This window comes from Lithobates pipiens, unplaced genomic scaffold (genome assembly GCF_037356315.1).
Source record: "Lithobates pipiens isolate NorthernLeopardFrog02 unplaced genomic scaffold, aLitPip1_a1.2 Scaffold_22, whole genome shotgun sequence".
NCBI lineage: Eukaryota > Metazoa > Chordata > Amphibia > Anura > Ranidae > Lithobates > Lithobates pipiens.
The window spans coordinates 35,792,407-35,809,355 of NW_027507784.1; the positions used below are offsets into that span (position 1 = coordinate 35,792,407).

Here is a 16,949-nt window from a genome sequence, read left to right on the forward strand (position 1 = left end):
CTATCCCCTGCAACGCTGGACCATGAGACAGGTAAATGTCCGATTATTAAAAGTCAGCAGCTGCAGTATTTGTAGCTGACTTTTAAGTGGAACACCACGTTAAAGGGGTTGTAAAGCTTTGTTTTTTATTTTCTAAATAGGTTCTTTTAACCACTTGACAACCGCCCATTGCCGATTAACGGCTTCAGGGCGGTTGTTTAACTCTGAGAGGCCGTTAATTAACGGCCTCCCAGAATTCTGCTCTCGCGCGCCCCCTGGGGCGCGCACACGAGAGCATCCGTGACCGCTGGGTCCAGTGGACCCGGCGCATCACGAATCACGGTAAACGGCCGCTCATCGCGGCCGTTTACCACGTGATCGCTCCGTCAAATGACGGAGTGATCACTTGTAAACACGCCGGCGTCATGTTATGACGCCGGTTCCTCCCTCCCCCTCTCTGTACCGATCGGTACAGCGGAGGGGGAAGAGATCGGTGTCAGCAGCGATGTGGGCTGCATCTGCAGTGCCCACATCGCTGCTCACCGAAAATTAACCCCTCGATTCCCTGCATTACTCTGCAATACCCTGCCATTACTCTGCAATGCCCTGCAACACTCTGCAATGTCCTGCAACACTCTGCAATGCCCTGCAACACTCTGCAATGCCCTGCAACACTCTGCAATGCCCTGCAACACTCCGCAATGCCCTGCAACACTCCGCAATGCCCTGCAACACTCCGCAACACCTTGCAACACTCCGCAACACCCTGCAACACCCTGCAACACTCTGCAATGCCCTGCAACACTCCGCAATGCCCTGCAACACTCCGCAACGCCTTGCAACACTCCGCAACACCCTGCAACACCCTGCAACACTCTGCAACACTCTGCAACACTCTGCAACACCTTGCAACACTCTGCAACACTCTGCAACACTCTGAAACACTCTGCAACACCCGCCAATACCCTGCAACACTCTGCAATGCTCTGCAACACCCGCCAATACCCTGCAACACTCTGCAATGCTCTGCAACACCCGCCAATACCCTGCAATGCTCTGCAACGCAGTACTCTGCAACGCCATACTCTGAGATACCCAGCCATACTCTGAGATACCCAGCCATAGTCGGTGATACCCTGCAATACCCAGCCATAGACATCCCCCCCCTCCCGCCGCCCTCTGCCCTCCGGTGCTTCTACCGAATCGCTAATACGATCAAAGCCAGAATCTTTTTTTTTTTTTCAGGCTTCCCAGCTTAGAGGTGAGATGCGGGGTCTTATTGACCCCACATCTCACTGTAAAGAGGACCTGTCATGCCATATTCCTATTACAAGGGATGTTTACATTCCTTGTAATAGGAATAAAAGTGATCAAAAAAATTATTTTTGGGGAAAAAAATGTCAAACTAAAATAAATAAAGTAAAATGAACAATAAAAAAAAATGTTTTTTTTTAAAGCGCCCCTGTCCCCATGTGCTCGCATGCAGAAGCGAACGCATACGTAAGTCCCACCCACATATGAAAACGGTGTTCAAACCACACATGTGAGGTATCGCTGCGAACGTTAGAGCGAGAGCAATAATTCTAGCCCTAGACCTCCTCTGTAACTCAAAACATATAACCAGTAAAAAAAATTTAAATCGTCGCCTATGGGGATTTTTAAGTAGCGACGTTTGGCGCCATTCCACGAGCGTGTGCAATTTTGAAGAGTGACATATTAGGTATCTATTTACTCAGCGTAACTTCATCTTTCACATTATGCAAAAATTGGGCTAACTTTACTGTGTTTTTTTTTTTTAAGCACAAAACTGTTTTTTTTCCAAAAAAAAGCATTCGAAAAATTACTGCGCAAATACCGTGCGAGATAAAAAGTTGCAAAGACCACCATTGTATTCTCCAGGGTGTTTGCTAAAAAAACATATATAATGTTTTGGAGTTCTATGTAATTTTCTAGCAAATAAATGATGATTTTTACATGTAGGAGAGAAATGTCAGAATTGTCCTGGGTGCTCCAGAACACCTGATGGCGCTCCATGCATGTTGGGCCTCTGTATGTGGCCACACTGTGTAAAAGTCTCACACATGTGGTATCGCCATACTCGGGAGTAATAGCAGAATGTGTTTTGGGGTGTAATTTGTGGTATGCATATGCTGTGTGTGAGAAATAACCTGATAATATGACAATTTTGTTAAAAAAAATAAAAAAGTAAAAAGAATCTTGATTTTGCAAAGAATTGTGGGAAAAAATGACAACTTCAAAAAACTCATCATGCCTCTTACTAAATACCTTGGAATGTCTTCTTTCCAAAAAGGGGTCATTTGGGGGGTATTTGTACTTTTCTGGCATGTTAGGGTCTCAAGAATTGAAATAGGCCGTCAGTACTTCAGGTGTGATCAATTTTCAGATATTGGCACCATAGCTTGTGGACTCTATAACTTTCACAAAGACCAAATAATATCCACCAATTTGTACTTATTTTTACCAAAGATATGTAGTAGTATAAATTTTGGCCAAAATTTATGAAGAAAAAATTACTAATCTGCTAAATTTTCTAACAGAAACAAAGAAAAATTAATTTTTTTACAGAATTTTCGGTATTTTTTCTTTTATAGCACAAAAAATAAAAAAACCAGCGGTGATTAAATACCACCAAAAGAAAGCTCTATTTGTGTGAAAAAAAGGACAAAAATTTCATATAGGTCCAGTGTTGCATGACTGAGTAATTGTCATTCAAAATGCGAGAGCACCGAAAGCTGAAAATTGGTCTGGTTATTAAGGGTGTTTAAGTGCCCAGTGGTCAAGTGGTCAAGCTAGTGCATTGTTGGTTCACTTACCTTTTCCTTAAGCCGCGTACACACGGGCGGACTGTCTGGCCAACTTAGTCCGCCGAAACACATTTCAGCGGACAGTCCGCTCGTGTGTGGGCTTCAGCGGACTTTTTCAGCGGAAATTCCGTAATATTGTCCGTCAGACTTTGGTTTCAGCGGACAATCCGCTCGTGAGTAGGCTAGTTGGACGGACTAAGTATGGCGCATGCTCAGAGAGGATTTACACGGCGAAAGGTTGCATTGCTGTGTATTGGACTTCCTATTTCTAGTCCCGTGCTGTACACGTCATCGCGCAAACTTTCGACGGACTGTTTTGTATCCGTGTGTGGTCAAGTCCGTTCATTCAAAAGTAGGACAGACTGTCTGTCGGATTGTCTGACGGACTAAGTTGGCCATACAGTCCGCCCGTGTGTACGCGGCTTTAGATTTCTCGCTTCCTGTTTCTCCTCAGTAAACTTCACACCACCATCCGAGCGGTGTTTAGTCAGCCAGAACAGTTTACTGAGGAGGAACAGGAAGTGAGAAATTCAGACAAAGAAAAAAAAACATTTAGAAGGGAAATCTAAGGAAAAGGTAAGCGAACCAACAATGCACTAGCTTAACCACTTCCCGACCAGCGCACGCTGATGTACATCCGCAGAATGGCACGGGCAGGCAAATGGGCGTACCTGTAAGTCCCTTTAAATTTGCTGCCCTGCCATCACGAGCGTGCCGCCGGTCGGGACCCCTGTGAGTCCGGTCGCGGGTCCCGCAAACTCGATCGCTGCGGGCATACCCGCGATTGTCTCACGGGGCGGCTGAACTGGGAGATGCCATTGTAAACAGCATCTCCCCGTTCTGCCTAGCAACAAGTGACTCTGATCTCTGCTCCATGTGATTGGAGCAAAGATCAGTGTTCACTAAAAGAAAGCCCAGCCCCCAACAGTTAGTAACACACCCCTAGGAACACTTAACCCCTACACTGCCACCCGCTGGTTAACCCCTTCACTGCCAGTGTCATTTACACAGGAATCACTGCATTTATATAGCAGTGATTGCTGTATAAATGACAATGGTCCCAAAAATGTGTCAAAAATGTCCGATGTGTCTGCCATAATGTCGCAGTCACAATAAAAATCGCTGATCGCCGCCATTACTAGTAAAAAAAAAAATATTAATAAAAATGCCATAAAACTATCCCCTATTTTGTAAACGCTATAACTTTTGCGCAAACCAATCAATAATCGCTTATTGCAATTTTTTTACCAAAAATATGTTGAAGAATACGTATCGGCCTAAACTGAGGGAAAAAAATGTTTTTTTTATACATTTTTGGGGGATATTTATTATAACAAAAAGTAAAAAATAATGCGTCTTTTGTAAAATTGTCGCTCTATTTTTGTTTATAGCGCAAAAAATAAAAACCGCAGGGGTGATCAAATACAACCAAAAGAAAGCTCTATTTGTGGAAAAAAAAGGACGTCAATTTTGTTTGGGAGCCACGTCGCACGACCGCGCAATTGTCAGTTAAAGCGACGCAGTGCCGAATTGCAAAAAGCGGTCTGGTCTTAAGCCAGCAAAATGGTCCGGGGCTGAAGTGGTTAAAGGAACCTATTTAGAAAATGAAAAACCGAACCTTTACAACCCCTTTAAGAGGTTAACAAAAAAAGTTTAGAACACATGTTCTGTCCTTAGACACTCCCAGTGGCTGAAGATGATATTACCTAACATTTTTCAGGTAAATCATTAGAATTCTCCAACCAATGGAGAATGAGCCAAACCTTCTGGGCTGAGTTTATGATAATTTTATGAGTTTATTGTCCCAAAATGCTATAAAGGTAGACGATCAAGACCCCATCCCATCACACCCCATCTTGCTGGACCTTGTGACTGAAACCACTTGATGTACTGTGCTGTTGGTAAGATACAGATCACACAAATCCTAATTATCTTTTCTCTCACAATTGTAGGGATTATATTTTACAGTTTATGTATTGACATTTATTGATTGTTGTCTTGTGTGAGTATTGTGTTCTTGAATATAAAGCCCGATTACCGCACATATTTTTCCAATAGACTAATTTGGGCTTCGCTGAGTAAATTGTAATATTTAGATATATCGTTTCATTGCCGTGTTGATCGTTCTGATAACATATGTGTGAAATATCATTTACCAGAAAATCTAGTTTTGTATGAAATTGTATGTACAGGAGAGGAGTGTGGAGGGTATGATGGGGCAGTATGTACAGGAGAGGAGTGTGGAGGGTATGATGGGGCAGTATATACAGGAGAGGGTTGTGGAGGGTATGATGGGACAGTATATATATATACAGGAGAGGAGTGTGGAGAGTATGAGGGGGCAGTATGTACAGGAGAGGAGTGTGGAGGGTATGATGGGGCAGTATGTACAGGAGAGGAGTGTGGAGGGTATGATGGGGGCAGCATGTACAGGAGAGGACTGTGGAGGGTATGGTGGGGGCAGTATGTACAGGAGAGGACTGTGGAGGGTATGATGGGGGCAGTATGTACAGGAGAGGAGTGTGGAGGGTATGATGGGGGCAGTATATACAGGAGAGGAGTGTGGAGGGTATAATGGGACAATAAGCAGGGAATGATGTTGGAAGAGAAGGGAAGAGTGGGGAAGTGACCATGGAATGATGTCTCTCATCTGGGGGGTAGGAAGCAGCTCGGAATGATGTCTGCCAGCTGGATTTGTGAAGTGGCCCGGGGGAGAAATAGTGATGTACAGTATACAGTATAATTAAAGAAAAGCTATTGTACTAATCCACTAAAATTGACTAATATTTACAACTAGGATTGACGCCTGTCCGGGTTCTGACTCATGTGCCCGGTTTTCAGACTGCCTGAAACCCGGACAGACCATTCAGGCAGGGGGAGCCCCATTAGCATACTTGCCACTGTGGAGACAGCAGCAGTGGAATTGCTTCTCAATAAATACATTGTGCTGGTGTTTGTGTTGGAATCTGAAGCTCCTTTGTTTCCCCCTCCAGGCTCCTGCAGGGTCTCTGTTATCTTTGCCTTAACCCCCTCCCCCCCCTCCAATCACTAGTGCTGTGTGCTGGGGAGCTCACTGTAGATACTGTTGGGCTGGCTGCTGCTCACACTACATGCAGGGAGGAGGCGAGCTGAGATTTTTTTTATTCTGAGGAGTCTCCTAGAGGGGGGAAAGCTGACAAAGTTTCAGGGGGATTTGTTTTTGCAGGTGTTGCAGCAAAGGGTTAAAGTGACCCTGATAGAAATCACAAGACTGCTATATACAGGTATTTAGTGGTTTATATTTACTAAAACGATTGCATTTCCATGCACTGTGTACTGTGGGAGACCAGATATAGTGAATGCAGAGTCCTGGGTTTAGTAACACTTGACTGATGACATCATCTCAGCCTAGGCAAATACAATGACTGGAATTCCAAGACAACATTTTATTAATGAAAGGTGGAGGATTCTTTAATGATGACATTTCTGTATACTGCGATGTGTCAGGTACTGAAGAGGCATTAAACCCAAAAGCAAACATTTATAAATATGCAGCTTACCAATTCTTAGATGTGATGGTTGCATTTGTTTTCTTTTTTGGCTTTTTTTCTTTTCACCTGGTGACCTGGCTAATACATCTTTCGTTTTTCAATAAGCTGTCCTGCAGATGTAGCAGTTATTTTTTAAAGTTTTTAGCCTGCCCACCTGCTGTCTGCCCGCCCACCAGCTGTCTGCCCGCCCACCAGCTGTCTGCCTACCCACCTGCTGTCTGCCCGCCCACTAGCTTTCTGCCTGCCCACCTGCTGTCTGCCCGCCCACCAGCTGTCTGCCCGCCCACCAGCTGTCTGCCTGCCCACCTGCTGTCTGCCCGCCCACCAGCTGTCTGCCCGCCCACCAGCTGTCTGCCCACCCACCAGCTGTCTGCCTGCCTACCAGCGGTCTGCCTGCCTACCTGCTGTCTGCCTGCCCACCAGCGGTCTGCCCGCCCACCAGCGGTCTGCCCGCCCACCAGCGGTCTGCCCGCCCACCAGCTGTCTGCCCGCCCACCAGCTGCCTGCCTGCCCACCTGCTGTCTGCCCGCCCACCTGCTGTCTGCCCGCCCACCAGCAGTCTGCCCGCCCACCTGCTGTCTGCCCGCCCACCAGCTGTCTGCCCGCCCACCAGCTGTCTGTCAGCCCACCAGCTGTCTGCCTGCCCACCTGCTGTCTGCCCGCCCAGCACTTACCCCATCTTAGAAGTGGGTGACGGGCTTCAGGTCAGGCAGGGGGTGACGGTCGGCAAGCTGTAGCTCAGGCAGCTGCTCCGGTGTTCTCTTAGATGTGAGTCTCCTCTCTTCTCCTGCCAGACGAGGAATAGCAGAATATGTTTTGGTGTGTAATTCTAAGTATGTCTATGACGTCTGTTAGAAGTATTTTATCGACAATGTTGTGTAAAAATAAATAAATAAATAATATTATTTCACTTTCTTTCTTGCATTTTCCAAAAACTTGTGGTAAAAAAATGAAAATTTTAAAAGACCCATTATCAGTGGCGAAACCCTCCCCCGGCGGCACCTCAAACCACCTCCCCCCTTCGCTATCTGCCAGTCCACTGGCACTTACCACATCTAGGCAGCAGGGATCCGGCATCAATGGGAGGCATCAGCGGGCACATCGGGCTCATGGGTGTCCTCCTTGCGTCCACTGTGCATCTCCTTTCCTCCTCATATATCTCCAATAGGATCGCCTGCCCTTTCAGCCAATCAGGTGACAGGTGTCAGTATTATTTCGCTGTTGCAACACACCTGGGTGGGCTCCAGAAGCAATGATCTGCACCCCAAGTCCACCCTATTGTGAGCCTCTGGCTCTAATCAGGTGCTTACAAAAAAAAATGCACCCCACATTAATGTAAGGGGCTGGGTGCATGCATAAGGAGGACAGTGGATTTGGGGAGGTGGCGCCCATGTGCCCACAATGGACAGACTGCCCCTGCTCAGAAAATACCTTGGAGTGTCTGCTTTCCAAAATATTTTGTGGATGTTTTTTCATTGTCCTGGTTCTGCAGGGCCTTCAAAAATTTGATAGGTAGTGAGGAAATTATATGTGGAATGTAGGCGTGCCGAGGGTGCATTTGGGGGGGGGGGGGGGGGTTACATGACAATTAAAAAAAAAAAAGTGCTGCTGGTTGTTAAGGACTCCGGCGGTGCCAGCTCCTTAACAACCAGCCAATCACCAGTCTGAAGATGGAACCAGCCAATCACTGATTGTTAAGGACGCTGGTGGCGGCTACTTAACAACCAGTGAATAGCAGACCCGCTGTTATCCTTAACAATCAGTTATTCCCTGCATAGGCTTTGCATTCAATTTAAAAGCAATACATGTAAAATGCACTATAAAATAACTTCAATAGAGTGATGAGTACAGAGCTGGAAAACAAAAATATTATATTTTATGTTTATAGCCAGGACACGGCTGTCTCCCCATTGGTGGATACAAGCTGCTCAAACTCAGGATCATCATAACCAATGCTCAAATTACACCAAAGAGGAAAAAAAAAACCTAGTGCTCTCCATAATAAAGTATTTATTGCTACAAAGTAATTACTCTTACGATTTTTTTAAATTTATGATTTTTCAAATATTCTGAAAAGTTTGTTAAATGGGATACTTCCGAATGAACAAATTTGTTAAAAAAAACTAATTCAGAACAAAACGAATTGCACATGTCTAAACAAGACTACAGTCACTGGAAGGTCTCATGAGGGCAACATGACATATCAAATAACTTCTCCAGGAGCCCCCTATACACCCATCTCCCCCCCCCCCCCCCGGTTACAAGCTTGTTAGCCGGAGGAGATCGGTGTACAGGAGTTATTTGAGGACATGTAGTCACCCTGGGACTGAAGGATTATTTGATCTATTTACAAGTGAGTGTACAGTATTTACTTTGTAGTAGTAAAAACTTCCCAGAGTCGGAGCAGTTTGCATCCACCAGCTGTGTCCTGGCTATAAAGGGGATGTGCGCTTTGGACCTTTTCACTTAGTCATATTAATTAGGTGACGGAGTGTCTATAGGAGTTTGGTTTGGCTTTAGCAGGATGACTTTCCTCTGTGTACAATGTACATCATTTTATCGACCTTCGTTTTTTTTTTTATAATAGCGCAACATTCCTCTTGCAGTAGAAGGCCCAATGATAATTGTACATTATTGGGTTCAGACCACCGATCTGCGGTAAATGATAAAGTGTTTGGCAAAGGCAATGCCGGGTCTCATTAATTTTGTGCCAGTCTGATCCAAAGTTCACCAAAGTTAGAAGCGGGGCCGCTGATGAGGCAGTACAAATGGTCCTGATGTATTGGGCCCAGGCCTCATCAGCTAAACAGGGGGGGCTCTAAGCAGCTTTATTGTTCATTCTGCCTCAATTAATAAATTGATTTTACTAGACCACACCGTGGCCCCTACTTGTTTACAATAAATTAAATTACATTTCCCTGGGAGCCATTATGCCAACAGGGGAGGGCCTAGGAGGTGGGAGCGGTGGAGAGATTTTTCTTTCATTTTCTGGGCGCAGGCGGATAAAGTCAGTCTAATTTCCACTTGCGATATAATGGTATGTATGCCATAAACATGCACTTCTAGATTTGGATGGAGTGGGAGATGATTCAAATTCCTGGTCCGGTGATGGGTTGTCCCTGGGTTAGGAAGTATGAGGAAATCTTCCGAATGGAGGCCTTGAAAGCAGTAAAAGCATAACAGGGGCTCTAATCTGGTTCCCTGGTCTGTACACCTACGGTGCCTCTTATGAAGGGTTCCAACCATCCCTGTGCTGAGTTCCCAGGTTGTGTACACCTGCTGTGCCCATTATGAGGGGTTTCCAGGATCCCTGTGCTGAGTTCCCTGATCTGTACACCTTCTGTGCCCATTATGAGGGGTTCCCACCATCCCTGTGCTGAGTTCCCAGGTCTTTACACCTGCTGTGCCCATTATGAGGGGTTCTCACCATCCCTGTGCTGAGTTCCCAGGTCTGTACACCTACTGTGCCCATTATGAGGAGCTCCCACCATCCCTGTGTTGAGTCCCTGGGTCTGTACATCTGCTGTGCCCATTATGAGGGGCTCCCACCATCCCTGTGCTGAGTTTATGGGTCTGTACACCCGCTGTGCCCATTATGAGGGGTTCTCGCCATTCCTGTGCTGAGTTCCCGGGTCTGTACATCCGCTGTGCCCATTATGAGGGGTTCTCGCCATCCCTGTGCTGAGTTCCGGGGTCTGTACACCTGATGTGCCCATTATGAGGGGCTCCCACCATCCCTGTGGGGTTGCTATTTATGCTATATTATGGAGAATGTAACAGGAAGAGCTGAAACATGCAAAACTCCCAGCTTTACAGAAAAAGTCACTGGGGAAAGACTTTTATAGTCAGGAGATCATATTCTGGGCATATCAAAGACATATAAGACGTGAGGGGCTGACTGCTGGCCAGGCTCCATCTATGACTGAAATATCACATTCGTGTAGAGAGAACTATTAAAGGCATCTAGAATTAAAGTAGAACTATAGGCAAAACTTTTTTAATTTCTTTTATTTTGGATAGAGCAAGAAAGGGTTATAACCCCCCCACCTGTGTCCCATTGTGGAGATTTACCTTTACTAACTTTACTTCCTGTTTTATAGGCAAACAGGAAGTGAGAAGAAATCCCTGTAAATCAAGGGAATTCCTTGGAAACCCCCAGGTTACCAGAACTAATGTACAGAAATATAGTATACATATGCACTCTGTCAGCTCAAATAGAGAGAAATGGGCGACTGATCTACGCTCTATGGTGGGGAGTCCTTTTTTTAAATTTTTTAATTCTGTCTTGTTATATATAAAAGTCTTTTATCACCCCCCTCCCCCTTCTACCCCTGTATTATCTTCATTGCTATTTAAAAAAAAAAAAAAGCTCATCTTCGTTCACATGAGCTCGATCAGTCCAATCCAGCCTGACACACCAGTGCCTATTCTGTAATCAGAAGCCCGTCCCATGAGCGGTTGCCATGGCACCACATCAACATCTCCTGGCTGAATGGACTATAAAAACCTCTCCAAACATGGCTACTGCTACGCTAACGCCATCTGGAAGTGACACATCCAGTCACCCACTGAGCACCAGGAAGTGTTGGGAGCCACCAGTGCAGCCGGAAAACATCAGCTGCCTCTCCACCTGCGAGCTGACCGCCTTCCCCCCTGGAGTGGATCAACTTCCTATACAATTTCACATGCACTGTAATCTCTACAATCTTGTGAGTTTAAAATCGTCTGTCCTATATTAAAATGTCTTTATTAGGGATGAGCCGAACACCCCCCGGTTCGGTTCGCACCAGAACTTTCGAACGGACCCCAAATTCGAACGAACTTTAGAACCCCATTGAAGTCTATGGGACTCGAACTTTCGAAATTAAAAGTGCTAATTTTAACGGCTAATATGCAAGATACTGTCCTAAAAAAGGTTTGGGGACCTGGCTCCTGCCCCAGGGGACATGGGTCAATGCATAAAATGTTTTTAAAAATGGCCGTTTTGGCGGGAGCACTGATTTTAATGACGATTAAAGTGAAAAAAAAAAGTGAAATATTCCTTTAAATATGGTGCCTGGGGGGTGTCAGTAGTATGCCTATGAAGTGCCACGTGTTTCCCGTGTTTAGAACAGTCCCTGCACAAAATGACATTAAACGGAAATAACACCATTTAAAACTGCTTGCGGTTTTAATGTTATATCTGGTTCCTGCAATATGGTTGAAAATCATTGAGAAAAATGGCATGGGTAGCCCTCCCTGCCCATTACCAGCCTATTTGGGTCTTGTACGCATATTAAGGGGAACCCCGTACCCATATTAAAAAAAGGAAATGCGTGTATACTCAGAACAGCAGTATACAGACGGTGCAAACAAGACAGGGACTGTGTAGGTTTGTTGTGTTAAGTTGAATCTGTTTGTAATTTTCAACTGGTACATTTTTAAAGTGTAGCTCCAGTCCAAAAAACTATTTTTAAGTTTTTTGGAAAACATAGGGAAGGGTTATCACCCCTGTATAATTTGTTTTGTCGTCCATCTTTTTTCATCCCACTTGCTGTTGTCTCCTTCCGTTTGCAAGTAGGAGATGTTTGTAAATTGGATGTTTGAAAGTAGGGGCCTGCCCTATATGCTCTGCAGAAATGGCGGGACAAGGTGTTGGTTTTGCCACAACATTGTAAGCCCTCAAAGTGACTCTTGGTGGGCGCTGGAGCGCCCTGCTGCGAACGATTATATCAAGAATTGTAATTATATGCCATTGTTGAACAGTGGTAGAAAAATTGACCTTTGGTGGTTGTGGTGCTGGTGCCACAACACTATAAGTCCTCACCGTTACTCTGGGTGGGCACAGGAAGGGGCCCTCCTGTGAAATATTATATCAAGAATTGTAATTACATGTCCCTGTTAAACAGGGGCAGAAAAATTTGGCCTTAGGCACTGCTGCTGGTGCCACCACACTGCAACCTCTCCCATATACTCTAGTTTTATTGCAGGAATTAGCCCTGCTGCAAAGCATTGCATCAAAAATTGTACTTAAACACCCCTGTTAAACAGGGGCAGAAAAATTGGGCCTTAGGCATGGTGCTGGTGCCACCACACTGCAACCTCTTCCATATACTCTAGTTTTATTGCAGGAATTAGCCCTGCTACAAAGCATTGCATTAAAAATTATAATTAAACGCCCCTGTTAAACAGGGGCAGAAAAATTGGGCCTTAGGCACGGGTGCTGGTGCCACCACACTGCAACCTCTGCCATATACTCTTGTTTGATTGCAGGAATTAGCCCTGCTGCAAAGCATTGCATCAAAAATTGTACTTAAACGCCCCTGTTAAACAGCGGCAGAAAAATTGGGCCTTAGGCATCACCCAGAACCAGAAATGTTCTTCCAACATATCAGCAGAGGAGGAAGAGGATAGACAATCAACATAACAGGACAGTCACTCAGCATCAGCATAGGCAGTCTTGAAGGGATGTGATATTTAAAAAAAAATTATTCTGTTACATCAGCTTCAGGTGCTTGGTAGCTGTGGATGATCCAAGACTGATTCATCTTGATGAAGGTCAGTCAATCAACTGATTCGGTGGACAGGCGCACCCTGTGATCGGTAACAAAGCCACCAGCAGCACTGAAGGTGCGTTCCGAAAGAACGCTGGATGCAGGACAGGCCAGTAGCTCAATTGCATACTGTGCAAGCTCTGGCCAGTGATCCATCCTCAAGACCCAGTAAGCCAGAGGATTTTCGGTGGGAAAGGTGTCCAAGTCTGACCTTGCCCCTAGGTATTCCTGCACCATGTAAATCAGACGCTGGCGATGGGTGCTGGAACCGATCATACCTTGGGGCTGCGGACTAAAAAATTGTCTGAAAGCATCAGTCAGACGGCCACCTTCTCCACCGCTCCTTCTGACCGATGCCTCAGCAACACGTTGTCCAGGACCAGGAGTTTGTAACCTCCCAGTCTCTGGGAACGCGTTGCACAGACCTTTCTGCAAGGCCTCCCGGAGATGTCTCATCCTCTGCTCCCTCTGCGATGGCAAGATAAGGTTGGCAACCTTACCCTTGTACCGTGGATCAAGGAGAGTGGCCAGCCAGTAATGGTCCCTCTCCTTGATCCGAAGAATACGAGGATCCTTCCGCTGGCTTTGCAGGATCAGGGAGGCCATGCAGCGTAGGTTAGCTGAGGCATTCGGTCCGGAGTCCTCTGGGTCACTAAGGACAACATGATCCGCAGCTACCTCCTCCCAGCCACGTACAAGTCCACGTGTTTCTTGGGACTGTAAATCATCCCTACAAGACTGCTGCTGCTGCTGCTGCTGCTGCTGATGCTGAGTGCCAGCCTCCACCTCCATGCTGACACAATCATCCTCCTCCTCCTCTTCCTCCTCCTCATCCTCTTCCTGTGTGATGGGTGGCACAGCAGGAACACTGTCTGGATAAAGGGGGCCTTGAGAGGCAAGGAAGTCCTCCTCTTCCTGCCTCTGTTCTGCCTCAAGTGCCCTGTCCATTATTCCACGCAGCGTATGCTCCAAGAGGTGGACAAGAGGTACAGTGTCACTGATGCATGCACTGTCACTGCTCACCATCCTTGTGGCCTCCTCAAACGGTGACAGGACAGTGCATGCATCCCTGATCATGCCCCACTGGCGTGGTGAGAAAGAACCGAGCTCCCCTGACCCTGTCCTGGTGCCGTAGTCGCACAGGTACTCATTGATGGCCCTCTGCTGCGTGTGCAGCCGCTGCAGCATGGCCAACGTTGAGTTCCACCTGGTGGGCATGTCACATATAAGGCAGTTCTTGGGCAGGTTCAACTCCTTTTGGAGCTCAGCCAGCCGAGCACAGGCATTAAATGATCGACGGAAATGCACACAGACTTTCCTGGCCTGCTTCAGGAGATCCTGTAAGCCGGGGTACCTGCCCAAGAACCGCTGCACCACCAGGTTAAGGACGTGAGCTACACAGGGCACATGGGTCAGTTGTCCCTGTCGGAGGGCAGAGAGGAGGTTGGTGCCATTGTCACAAACCACCATTCCTGGCTTAAGCTGGCGTGGCGTCAACCACCTCTCGGCCTGCCCCTGCAGAGCTGACAAAACATCTGCCCCAGTGTGGCTCCTGTCCCCCAAACAAACCAGCGCAAGCACGGCATGGCATCGTTTTGCCTGCGTACTTGCGTAGCCCCTGGAACGCCTACGAAGCACCGCTGGTTCTGAGGACAGAGCACTGGAAGAGGCCATGGAGGAAGAAGAAGAGGAGGGGGTGGAGGAGAGAGGTGTGTCACAACCAATAGTAGCATTTTGGAGGCGTGGTGGCGGAACAACCTCCAACACTACTGCACCTTGTCCTGCATCCTTCCCAGCTGCCAGAAGAGTGACCCAATGGGCCATGAAAGACAGGTAACGTCCCTGTCCATGCCTGCTGGACCATGAGTCAGCGGTAATATGCACCTTACCGCTGACCGCCCTGTCCAGCGAGGCAAGGACATTGCCTTCCACATGCCGGTAGAGAGCCAGAATCGCCTTCCGTGAGAAAAAGTGACGTTTGGGGACCTGCCACTGAGGAACCGCACATTGTACAAACTCACGGAAGGGGGCCGAGTCTACCAACTGAAAAGGCAGAAGTTGAAGTGCTAGCAATTTAGCCAAGCTAGCATTCAACCGCTGGGCATGTGGATGGCTGGGAGTGAACTTCTTTCGCCGGTCCAGCAGCTGGGGCAGGGACATTTGCCTGCTATAATCGGACGTGGGTGTACCGCTAGCAGAGTTCCCGGAAGCACTTGGCTGTGACACACCTAATTCTACACCTTCATTCCTCTCAGAGCAGGTTTCAGAGAGGACTGAAGGTCTAGTGGGGTTGGAGATGCCAGCTGATGAGGAGCAAGGAGAGGTCCGCTTTGTTCTTTGGTGTGGGTCTTTGAGGTACGCTTGCCAACGAGCTGCATGGCAGGTCAACATATGTCTGGTCAAGCATGTGGTGCCCAAGCGGCAGATGTTTTGGCCACGTGAGATACACTTGAGACATATGTTGCAAATAGCAGCGGTGCGATCTGATGCACTCGTCTCAAAAAAGGCCCACACCAAAGAACTTTTAGAATAACGCGCAGAGGAAGCGCTCTGCACAGGCGGAGCTCTGCGGTGTGATTCAGTCGGTGTGCTGCCCCTAAGCTGGCCCCCGGAGGGCATCCTGCCTCGTTGGACATGTGCCTCCTCCTCCTCCTCCTCCTCCTCTCTCCTTCCAGGCACCCACGTGGAGTCAGTGCCCTCATCATCCCCTCCCTCTTCATCGCTGTAGCAAACCTGGCAGTATGCTGCAGCTTGTGGAACATGACTGCCAGATTGCTGTCCTTCTTGAGCATCCTCTCTCTCTGCGCTCACACTACTGCCTTCCTCTAGCTGAGTGTCATCATCAGAGCCCACAAAACACTGGGCATCCTCCTGGAGCATGTACCCAACACTGTGCTCAAAGAGTTCAGGAGACTCCTCAGGAGGACGTGGTGGGTCTAGGGAAGGAGTCACTGATGATGACATTGAGAGGAGGCAAGACGATGCGTTGGCAGCTGCTTTGCTAGTACCCTGAGACTGGGTGAGAGAGGATGAGGAGGATGAAGAGGGCTTGGTCATCCACTCTACCAAGTCGTTGGCATGTTGCGGTTCAACATGTCCAGCTGCCGAAAAGGACACGCGTGTCCCATGGCCACGTGCTGATGACAATGCACCGCGTCCACGACCAGCACTGTTGTCTCTAGACACAGAGCCTGCTTGCCCTCTTTTATCGGCTCGCGCCTGTCTGCCTCTCCTTGCTGGCCTTCCAGACATGGTAATGGCCTGAAGGGAGTTGGGTAAAACAGCAGTGTAATGGAGTCACACAACACCCACTAAGCCCTGCAGATGGCTCTATTAGAGAACAGCAATAAACGGTAGATACAGGTGTATATTGTGCTGGAGTCACACAACACCCACTAACTCCTGCAGATGCTTTTATTATAGAACACCAGAGATAAAGGGGTATACTGTAATTGAGTCACACAACACCCACTAAGCCCTGCAGATGGCTCTATTAGAGAACAGCAATAAAGGGTAGATACAGGTGTATATTGTGCTGGAGGCACAAAAAACCCACTAACTCCTGCAGATGCCTTTTTTATAGAACACCAGAGATAAAGGGGTATATACAGATGTATACTGTGCTGTGCTGGAGGCACACACAACTTCCAATAACTCCTGCAGATGGCAAGTGGGCTCAAATAGAGAAGAGCTATGTAGGTGGATATAACGGTATGTACTGGGTACAGAGCACGCAGACAGCACGCACAAGCTCCTAACACTACTGACTGCAAGCTCTATTATAAAAGATAGATCACTAGCTATATAGGTGAGGTGAATATAGCGGTGTATACTGCGGTCAGGGCACACAGACAACAACCACTACACAACAGCAAGATCGAAAATCGGCCGAAAACTATCGGTGTGTACTGTGTTGAAGGTACACAGAACACCCACTAACTGCTTCAGACGCCAACACACTACACTAGGCCGCCGCGCTGGCGGCCTTATATAGTGTGGGGCGTGTACTACACAGCCTGAGCTATGATTGGCCACAGGCATCCTGCCTGTGGCCAATCATGGCTCTCCTCGCTGCTGGCGCT

General features: G+C 47.3%; 1 protein-coding gene across 1 annotated transcript in view; it reads left to right on the plus strand.

Moving 5' to 3' along the window:
* Nucleotides 1-10,887: 10,887 nt before the first annotated feature.
* Nucleotides 10,888-16,949, plus strand: part of LOC143923552 (uncharacterized) — a 41,358-nt gene continuing 35,296 nt past the window's right edge. The window contains exon 1 of the mRNA XM_077447320.1: nt 10,888-11,043. The gene's annotated coding sequence lies outside the window, so the exon portion shown is untranslated. The remainder of the gene's footprint in view (nt 11,044-16,949) is intronic.